The sequence below is a fragment of the Filicampus tigris genome, chromosome 1, assembly GCF_054856515.1.
Source record: "Filicampus tigris isolate MCC_2025a chromosome 1, RoL_Ftig_1.0, whole genome shotgun sequence".
Classification (NCBI taxonomy): Eukaryota; Metazoa; Chordata; class Actinopteri; order Syngnathiformes; family Syngnathidae; genus Filicampus; species Filicampus tigris.
The window spans coordinates 11,171,317-11,182,500 of NC_141217.1; the positions used below are offsets into that span (position 1 = coordinate 11,171,317).

The following is an 11,184-nucleotide window of genomic DNA, read 5'->3' on the forward strand; positions in this document are numbered from 1 at the left end:
TTATGAGAGTATTTTCTTTTTTATCAAATATAAGTGAGCTGTTACGTATGCTATTACCGCCAACCGGAAGTAGAGGTCAGACCCAGGTGGTAAATGTGACGCTAAACAAGAATGATACAGCCTCCTAAATAGAAGGTCCCAGAAGGACAGTGTAATAAAAATGACGACAACAGGATATTAACTGACTTATATTCAGCTCCACAGTTTTGTGTTTTTCTCTTTATTCTTTGAACAGGTGATGGGGCAGCATTACTGTACACACACACTTATTTTATATATCCCAAAATGGGAGCGGTACAGGGCTAGGAGAAGTTCTGAGCGGGAGCCCAACATGAGTGGTAGTTGTTTTCACCGGGAGCGGTACAGGACAGGATTTTTTTTCTTCTCATACAGTCCGGTAGTGGGACAGGATGTTTTTTTTTCTGTGGGAGTTGGATGGGACATGAGTGAAAATCCACTTATGTGTCACCCTCTAGTTCAGAACAGCATATTGTCGCTGTCCTGTGAAAAACACGTATATCGAATTTTGCAATTTTTAAAAAATGTTCACGTTAATGGGATGTCTGTGATGCAACCCCATTCACGTAAAAATAACATTTTTTTTTAAAAAAAAGGACAAAAGTGTTTTTCACAGGACAGCAAAGATATACAGATTGGTGTCTGTCTGTCTCCCTCTCATTCTTTCTTTGGTTAGGTTTAAAATTATTGCATCATATTGATGACTGAAATACATTTTGTCTCTGGTCTAGAATATTCACTGTGCTGCAGCCTACACAGAGCAATTGTTAGAAGTGTACAAGAGAGTGCCAGATAATGCTGATCATGAAACACTTTTGCACGCCATTTCCAAGTCCCCAGCCCCTCAACTTGTACAAAACATGCCAGGAGAAGAACATCTTGTTGGGAGACAGTTGATACATTGGATAGTCTGCATTCCCTTTTGGTCATCCTTCCTAAGCATGGCAACGGGGCTGTAACGGAGGCTGACAAGCAGTTTAACTCCAAGCTCAGTTGTGGGAGGATAATTGTAAAGCAAGCCTTTGGAAGGATCAAATGCAAGTCATCTGCAAAGGTAATGTTAGTTCACTTACATTGTATGAACATTGAATGAAGGCGAATGTACAGTATGTGTATCAACAGAGCTGGGCAGTCCATCCCAGGGGCGGAATGGTCCGTCCCGGATGGATGCCCATTTTTGGGACAGAGGACGGGTGTGACGAGTTTTAAAAAAGGGACGGACTAAGCAAGGGCGGAGGTGGATTTTAGTCCGGCCCACTAATCGTCACTCATGCGTGTGTCGTGGTCGCGTGGCGACCAAAGTTCATCTCAACCGAAAAGGGCAAATGACTAAAATACCCTCCGAACACTTCAAACGTGCCACTAGTTACCCAAATGCGCAGGAGAATTTTCAACAGGAGATAAAGCACGAGTTCTACTAGTATGACAAATGATGAGACCCAGTGTCAGAGCCAGCACACCGGCGAGTGACGCCAGCATGTCACTTGACTGTCCGCTGCTGGAGGAGTACATGGCTTTAGTTGTGCTAAAGCTAATGGAAACAAATATTGCCGTCTTGGTAAGGTTCAACAGCTGTAAAAAAATAAAGAAAGTAAAAGCATATTAGGCATAACAAGCTCCTCGCACACGGTTCTCCAAGCCTGGTCTCTTTTTTTGTTCTTGTTCGTCATATAGCTCAGGATGTCCACAAACCACAACGATGATGTTTTCCTTCATTTTGCGCTTTCCACAGAAGACTCGCCGAATGTACAGGACACTGTGTGTGACGTAGTACTCCCCGATGCTGTATGTGTATGTTTGTACGTACATACGTATGTATGAATGTACTGTATGTACAGTGTATGTATTGTAGCGATTGTTTAGTATTAAATATTACTTTAATAAATGGACGGTGATTGGGGTTAATGCCTGCACTAACTCTCAATCGCCGCTAGGGAGCACCATGCCCGTTTTGGGTTGATTCTTTGGACAAAACGGATGAAAAAATCCTCTTAATTCAGTCTTAATATATGAAGGCGCTACATTAAAGATATGTATATATTAAATACAAATATACACCAGATCAATGATTGAAAGTTTGACTCAAACACACACAATTCACACTAGATTTCTGTAAGTGACAATGATTTATTTTCTACAGCTATTGAAATCCAGACGAAACACACTACAATGTTCAGAAACAGAAATAGAAACACAATAAAGAAATCCTATCTTAGGGCAAGTCTAAATAAATGAAGAAAAACGAATATTGAAAGATTGTGAGAAAAAGGGCATTGGGGACCAGACGATGTGTGTGTGTGGGGGTGTGTGTGCGTGTGTGTTAGGCGTGCGGGCGCATGTGATGAGGGGTGATCTGGCATACCAACTTAAGGTTAGCTGACTTGTGCAAAGCTCTGTTGATTCCCAATTGAATTGTGCACCAACTGTATACCCTGTAGGAAATTGCAAGCTGCACCTACAGGTGTTGGTTGTTGACGCTCAAACGAGCAGGGAGGAAGCGTTGCCGCAGAGAATGATGTCACAGGGAAGCAAGAAGGAAAAGGAGGAAAAATTGAGTCCCAAAAATGTCAAAGTTCAACCAAGGGAAATTGATTGCAAAGACCACGGAGGTTCAGCACGCGGCGTTGTTCGGACCAGGTGGGACTACCCGTTCCGGGCGCACAGACGCTGGTCGTGAGAGCGCTCCGGCTTTTGCCGGGCACATGCTGTGATTCCCGTTTTGAGGGAAGTGGCGCGCCTTTTTGGGGATGCTGGCTAGGTGGAGGCTAGAACCATTGGATCGGACCAAACTAAATTTTGAAGGTCCCCACGTGTGCCGTGGTTGGTCGACGGGCGACTCAAAAAGTAACAAAAAGAAGAAAATGTTCTGACCCGGGACGGATCAGAGGGTGGCTGGTGACAGAGGAGAGTTAGTAAAGCCACTCTAAAAAAAAAGGTGTAGGAGGTTCACGAAAGGTTCTCAAGAGAGTGAGTTTCGGAAGCATTTTGCCAGAGTCTTGAAAAGGGTTTCCAAAAAGAGAGGGACTCTTTTTTTTCCAGGAGAGAGACCGAAAGGGAGAACTTCTGCACGGCCTTTATAGGGGCCCGGCATGTTGATGAAGCTGGCTGCGTCCTCCCCCCATGTCTAGACGCTGGCTGAGGGAAACGATTTCCCAAATTTGTCAAATAATTTTTTTAGAGCTTGGCACACGTGAGCAGAAAAGTTAAAATACCTGTTGTTGTGTGGGGTTTTTTTTTCCTGATCACTGAACAACAGGTCGGTCACATTCCGGAATGATGGAACGCATAATAAAGTTGTGTTTTTTTTTTTTTCTTTCAGAAGTTGTCAAAAATAGAACACAACGACAACTGCATAATTCAAACATCATGCATTGGGTGTGGTTTTCATTTCATATGTCCTGTGGAGGCAGATCAACATGAACACATTGGACGCAAATTAAAACATTATTTCAATTAGTTTCCAGTTGCAGACGCGGGTCAGTCCATCTTCATACTCGCCACTAGGGGTCACACGTGCTCTAGAAATGTGCAGTTTGCAGGTTGAAATGCGTATTGCTTGGTGGCGGTGCCAAAGGTCGCGCGTCCTGTGGGTCTGATGTCTCGGCCAGCTCCGCCAGAGACGGCTTGATTGAATAAAGACCCAGAGGGTCCGGCGTCTTTATGCTGATTTTTGCCTTTTTGTGCCTTCCTGCTGGGATAGGATTGGAAAGACCATGCGTTGGTCTTCCTTTGGATCCGGCAGGTCGCTCCAAAGGCTGGGTGCTGGCACTTCAAAAGGGCCAAATATGTGTATTCCAGGTCTGGCGGAGGAAGCTTGGGGGTCAAGCTCTGTGTTCACCCGATCTGGCATCCCATTTTCGTTACAGTATGTATGTACAGTATATGCTGTATAAGAAAATAAGTAATGCAGCAGTTACTTAGAGCATGCTTCTGAACACTTATTGATGGGCTAAGCTAATGTTGTTTTTCTTTATAAAGAAAAAATAAAATATATCAGACAAACACAAAGCTGAGTTTGAGGGTCAAGCAAGGAAAATGTATAGTCTATGTAGCCATATGAATGTATGTATCTATGTATACAGTATATGCTCTGTATGCTGTAAGATAAATTTTAGGTCGAACTTTGTGTGCTGAATCACTGTTTTAATTCAAGTATAACTTGTTGGTGTTAGACATACTTAGGCGATTCTGACTTTGGGTTCGAATCCGCACCAATTGGACATCAGCTGCTAGGTGCCGGAAGAGGCCGGCCCGGACAAGACTGCCAACACCGCGAAGAGAGACCGCGATCACCGCCGGGTCTTGGCAGGCACTGCAGCTGAGGAGATCTGCGGGAAAGGTGTGGCAAAAGTCCAGAGTCACCACCAGAGTCGCCAAAGTCGTGGGGAGCGGGCGGAGGAGCCGACCGGGAAAAGGAACGCCTGGCTCTGGCCCAGATGCTGTGCACCCTGGGTTTTCTACCCTGCCAAAATAACAGTTCGTATTTGGCGCAGGGCATTGTGGGATTGGTGACTTCAACGTCCAGCGCTCTATTGTGTTTTGTACGTTTTCGTACGTTTTACATACTCTAAGAGTGCACTATGTGTGCTAATTTGGTAAAGTGTCATTGTTTGTTATATCAGCCCAAGACTGTTGAAATATGTTTTTATTCATAGTAATGATTAGAAAAAAGCGCTACAGTATTGGTTTATAAAAAGTATAGTGTGTGAACCTTTTGATTTGTTGGCTATTCTATTTTTTAAAACTGATTAAATGCATAAATATGAGTGTGTGTGATCTGTTTTTCAATGTTAAAAAACTGACTTGAGCATCTCAGTTGGGGATGGAGAGGGGGTACCTATATTTAATGGTTAGCCCCAGTGCCCTGTGTAAGTAAAGGGGGCCCTGGACTCACCCATGTGTGTGGTGTAACATGTTAGTTGGCAATGCTAAAACAATGGCTGCTCATTTGATTTTCTACTGATGCAAACAAACGTACAGTCAGGTGAACAGTACTCGGAATAAATTACTGATTATTTGTTAAATTATTTATTAAATACACACTGCAAATAATTATAAATGCTCCTTCAAAGTAGCCTGTCAGATGATCCGTGAACGTCACTGGCAATGTTTATCTCCAGATCCACTATGCTAATTAATTTTATTAATTCCAGGTAGTGCTACATAGAATACATACAGTGCATGGAGAATTAACACAGTGTATTAATTCATTTGTATGAATTCGAGTATCATGGACACACAATATATTTGCTGATTTCAAAACAGAGCCGTATTCCAGGAAACTTACTGTAATGCATGAAAGACCAGCATACATGGTAGTCCGGCTCACCGGGAAATTGAGAGAATATCCAGATTACTCACTCCGGGGCTGGGTTACAGTATTTTCATTTAGCAGTATCATACAGCAGTTCTCTTTTTTTTTTTACACTTGTGTATTTATGAATGTTTGTTATTGTGGTGGGGACCATGTGCAAATTACATTAATCAGGAAGAAAATATGTTTTGCACCAGAGTGTACCTCTGCAAACTAATTTCCATCTGCGGTCCCTCGTACACAAAAATTAGAGGAAAGCAAACAATACATTGTACAGTACGGGCAACAATGCATAATTAGATCAAGTAACAAAGTAAAAGTAAGTAAAAAGTCCAAGTAAGCCGCCCCACCTCAGCAACCCTTCCTTTATGCAGGTTTTGTGTCCTGTTGAGTTTGTGCCACTACTACTACTGCTTTGAAAAGACCGATTGTCCTATGACTGTTTTAGTTTTGGCTACTGCACATTAAAATATGACTTAAAGTGGGACCAATGGGAATTCGACAGTTTAAAGGACACTTGGATGATCTTAACATTGGCACTTATATGATAGGTTTGCATGTAAAAATGACATTAGTGCTAAAATGCCCACCTCAAAAGACTCTGTAGTCATTTAAGGTATTTTTTTGTGATTAGGTTTGCGACAAATTTCCCCGCCCCAAACAGGGGCGTGGCTTATGTTATGTTTACGGTCTCAGCAGTCTACGTCACGCGAGGAAGGCATGCTTGGTAATATTGCTCGCTTTGTCAGTTCTGTTGTCTAAAACGGTGACCGATCGCCACCAAAATGCAAATGCACATTACTACTCTTGTCCACTTCAACCTGTGAAAGTATAAAAGTGTTCTGCACAATAGTTTGGATTTATTGACTTAAAACATGATGTCGTCATGATCACTCTCTCTCTCTCTCTCTCTCTCTCTCTCTCTCTCTCTCTCTCTCTCTCTCTCTCTCTCTCTCTCTCTCTCTCTCTCTCTCTCTCTCTCTCTCTCTCTCTCTCTCTCTCTCTCTCTCTCTCTCTCTCTCTCTCTCTCTCTCTCTCTATATATATATATATATATATATATATATATATATATATATATATACACATATATATATACCGTATATATTAGATGGGGTTTGTGCATATCTCTAGGTTTACTTGCTACACAACATACAAGCACAGACAGATGCTCAATTCATACAGGGTTACTTATTTGCTTCTAGGGAAAGCGTTAGATGCAATCAAGGCTTTTCCCTGTGCTTTCCTGTCTCAGTTCCTGCATGTGACATAAAACAGAGAAGGCAGATAACAGTATTAATAGAAAGAGAAGTTCCAACCAGAACAATGCAATCCAGTTGCCTGGGTTTAGACTGCTTTTGTCATTACTTTCAAACAGGCCTTTGCATTTGTCTTGGAGAGCAACTGATCTAAAAGAAATAATAATAATAAAAAAAAAAATAGGGCCACTTTGTTTGTGCGAGCCTCGACATGTAAACAAATAGTGGTCGGGAATATAAAGCGGCTGCTAGTTTCAGTCCTTGTAGTTGGTTGATGACCAAGGTGCCATCAGACATGTTTGATGTTGACCTTGATTGATGAAGTTGTTTGTTCATGACCACCAGGCACAGTTGTTTTACTTTTCATTTTACCATCTCATGTCACCACATTACTCTCGCTTTCAGTGTGTAAACACTTTTTTGGTATGTAAATTCTGCTGGACTTTGCTAACGTTTGACAGTTTGTGTAAATCACGAATGTTTGCACAAGCACAATTTTTTTTGCACAAATATGTGCAGTGTACTATTTAGGCAAAACTACCAGTACTCGTACTATGTATGCCCAACACACACACAGGGAGTATGTATTGGTATCATTCATTTTCTTTAACATGCTCAACATGGCATGCTCCAGCTTACCTGCGACCCTAGTGAGTATAAACAGTATAGCAAATTAATGATGGATTGATTTAATTTGTAAATGTAGGTCTGTGCTTATGTTGGTGTTTAGGCCACCAGGGAGGTCCTCCTTGCTCACCATTGATAAAAAAAATAAAAACACACTCCCGTAACTTCAAGTGATGCTCTCCTCACTTTTTTTTTTCCTTTGAACACCCCTTGTTGAGGTTTGTATGTCTTTTGGAATATGAATCTCAAAATAAAGCCAAAGAAAGAGCAAAAATACAAATGCAGGTTTCATTTGTACAGGTTTTATTTGACATGTTGTTGTGGACACAAGCGTCAGTAACATGTTTAAAGCTAATCCTATTTGAGTTTGGGCAAGACGGTCAGGTACATCCTGGACTGGATGCCAGCCAATCTCAGTCTCAATCTCTATTGACTAACAACCAGTCACACTTACATGGATGATTTCAAGCAGCAGTCCCCAACAACCACAGACAGAAAAACAGAACAAAAATGTAATTGATCATGAGTATGTTTTATCTTAAAAAATCAAGTGCATATACATGCATGCGTGTAACTGCTCATCTTGATTACGTAGTACGGAGTTTAAAAAATAAAAAAAGAAAGAAAGCTCACAGGAGGGATGGATGGAGGTTATAGCCGCCAACTAGGTTGCCAACCGTCCCTTGAATACATCCTGTATTTAGAAATATAAGTAAGCGTCCCATATTAAGTTGTAAAGGGACGCACTTTGTCCTGTAATTTCGTGAGGGTCAAAAATAGGCTGTAAAATGTTAATGAAATTAATGAACACCAGTTCCCTTTATATGACAATTTATGGTATCGGTCCTAGGCCCTCCCCTGCTCTGTGACCAATGAGGTGAAAGCACATTCCATTCGTGCGTATCAGGATACAGAATCCGCTTATCTTATTGCCAAAAAGCAGCATGAAAAACTTGTTGTCCACCAGGCAACGCCAGAGATAGATATGGTATGCAAAGAATGATTTTGTTTTTAACCCTCTGATCAAGGTTAATATGGGAATGTGCAATGAATGTCAGCATTGTATGGACAAACAACATTGGAATAAACAAGTACAATTGATTGACAAGTTTGTTACATAGATAATACAAAAAAGTAATACATTGATGAATAATAGATAAAGATTACACACACAACCTTTCATTTATTACAAGTTCAAACAGATATGCATAATTTTAACTGTACAGGCAGCCGATATACTACACTTTAACTATAAATATAGTACAAAAAACTATCAGCCAAACGGCATCGAGAACGGACTTAACCTGTACCACGTCACACGCATTGCTGACACGTGGCCGAGTAAGGAAAAAATAAAAAAATAAAACAATGTTAAGTACCTAGCGGTAGGGCTGAACGATTTATCGTTTTGAGACCGAAATCGCGGTCTCAGACAACGTGATTTCGAGATCGCCAAAGATGCAGTTTCTTTAAAATGCACTTATCCCCCACGCTCACCATTAGTGGCATACTACTGTGGGCAGGTCCAGCGCCGAACTGGTTAAAAAAAATGCGTTGTCCTACTACACGCTGTCGCCCGTACTCCCGGAAGACATTTCGTTCGCGGCTGCTTGAATGCTAAGCGCTAAGCTAGCGTCCCCTATAGCAGCACGGTCTTTATTTATACTACATGTAAGTCTGTGCAAAGCAGCAACGTGCTGCGCATCATCTCTTCCGTTGACAAATAAACGACCCCAGTAACAAGTAGCGTTTTCACCACGAAGGCGAACGAGGGGTCGCTAAGTGAAATGCATAGTCAAGAATAGCAAAATAAGTGATTGCAGTAGACTTTTTACTGAAGCCTGACTAGAACCGCGTAAGGTTGGAGATCCAGCAGTTATGAACAGAAATGTTGTATTACAATCAGCACGTATCTAGACAAAAAATAAGGCGAGGGCTACATTAGCAATTTAGCACACGCTCTAACACCGGCCGGAACTCGCCAACGGTTTAAATAACCAAATCACAAATATTCTCATTGTGATTTTTACACTCACCATTACTGTTAAGACCAAAAGATTCAAATACTGCCATGATATGTATTTCAAGCCAGGCCTCTAAGCCCTCAGTCTCTGTTTGAAGCCGTTAAGTCTCTAGCAAAAATATGGGAGAAATATCGACTTATATAAAAAGAACATGTACATGACTACAAAATGTAAAACATTTTGGGGTCAAAATTAGATTTTTATACACACAATTGCACATAGATGCATATTTATACCATACCTGTTAATTTATAGGTTGTCCCCGTATTTTATACGGTTTTTGATTATTTCAAATTGTGTACGCCGTATAACAATTGTTGTACGAAAAAAAAATAAACTCATTTTTTGTAAGACCGATCTCGTCTTGCCCATTTTGGCTCTAATCTGGGTCGTCTCGGTCACTGGTAGCAGACGACAACGTTATTTGGTAAATAAAATAAACTTGTTTATACAAATTATCTTTGTTCTTATTCTATATAGTCTGTCTTGCTGTGAGTATCTAGGTGCCGCGTTGTGTTTGTAAGGTTTATTATCGCTTAATAAGGGGAATTGCAATCATTAATAAGGGGAGCAATTGGCTGAGGTTGACAGGTATGTTATACTTGACGGCAAGTAGTACACTAAGACTTTACTTGAACCATTTTTAAAAATTTGAAAATGGACTGCCTCCCTCACAAAACCCCTTTAGTTTCCTTGCATTATTAGAGTAATACCTTTGAATGTTTTTGATGGTATAATGGCATTTTGGCATGTTTGTAAATGTTACTGTACATTGTGACTGTTGCACTGAAGCTCGATTTCAAGAAAATCGCAAATTAAATCGAAATCGCAATATCAGTCAGAAAAATCGCAATACAATTTCTTCCTAAAATCGTTCAACCCTACCTCCCACAGACCCAATGACATGTGCCACATATTGTTTTGATTTCAACACCACCACGCTGTGTGTATAGCTGTTATTTTTGTTTGGTATTTTTTTCTTTGCTTGGCGGCGTGTCTACTCGTGCGGCGCCTGAATATACGTTCTCGACACCGATTGGCTGTCACCGACGAGGGACGGACTGGGTGGGTCGTTTAAATATGCAGACGGGAACTCAGTGGCGGATGGGCGATGCTCAGCTCTGCTAACATAAATGTTTTAGAAATGTAGATTGTAACCCAGAAGCTCTCTATTTTAAGGCCAACATAACCGCTAGTCAACAATGCTGCCATCTTGCAAATATATATATTTTTTATTAATCGTTATTATTGTTTTTTTTTCCTCAATAAAAGGCCTGCCGTCCACTTTGTGAGGAGCTGACATTTTTAAGGGTGTTGTCAGTAAAGGGTTAACCCTATAGTGGAAGTAACCTCCTTCCCTGTCTGGCTTCGTGTGTGTGTGTGTGTCTTAGTGTGTGTCTGCCTGTTGTCTCTTTCGCTCTCTCTCTCTCACGGTGGAACCGTCTATTTCAAAGCAAAAGCAGCTCGTTCATTATATGTTGTTTTGTCACTAAAATATGCTGCCGTCCACTTGTTTGCGCATCATATTCGTTCGACGACCACATGCAGATAACGTCGCGGCGCTGAGGACAATTTTAAGGGAGGTGAGTGTACAAAAAACATCCTACTTTCTTCGGCCGGCGCTCACACGTTTCTAAAAGTTAGAAGAACACTTCTTTTTATCTGGAAAGTTTACAACAACCGCGGGGTGTGTCGTTGCTCGGTGTGACGTAACATCGTACGTTTTTTTGCATTAGTCGTCCAGAGTGTCTTAACTTGTGTTACACTGCTGAATGTAGTTTAATAGCTATAACTTTCATTCAACTTTTGCGTGTAGTGTTTTTTGTTTTTTGGGACAAAACCTAATCTTGAGCGTTCCAGTCCTAGTTCCCAGTTGATGGCACTCTTTTGCTTTGCATTTACCCTCGGAGTCGGATAGTAGGCGTGTCTAGTGACAGAGACC

General features: G+C 41.2%; 1 protein-coding gene across 1 annotated transcript in view; it reads left to right on the forward strand.

Annotated features, from left to right (window-relative positions):
- Window positions 1–10,304: 10,304 nt before the first annotated feature.
- The window catches only part of tmem51a (transmembrane protein 51a), a 12,918-nt gene continuing 12,038 nt past the window's right edge, over window positions 10,305–11,184 (forward strand). The window contains exon 1 of the mRNA XM_086052137.1: window positions 10,305–10,825. The gene's annotated coding sequence lies outside the window, so the exon portion shown is untranslated. The remainder of the gene's footprint in view (window positions 10,826–11,184) is intronic.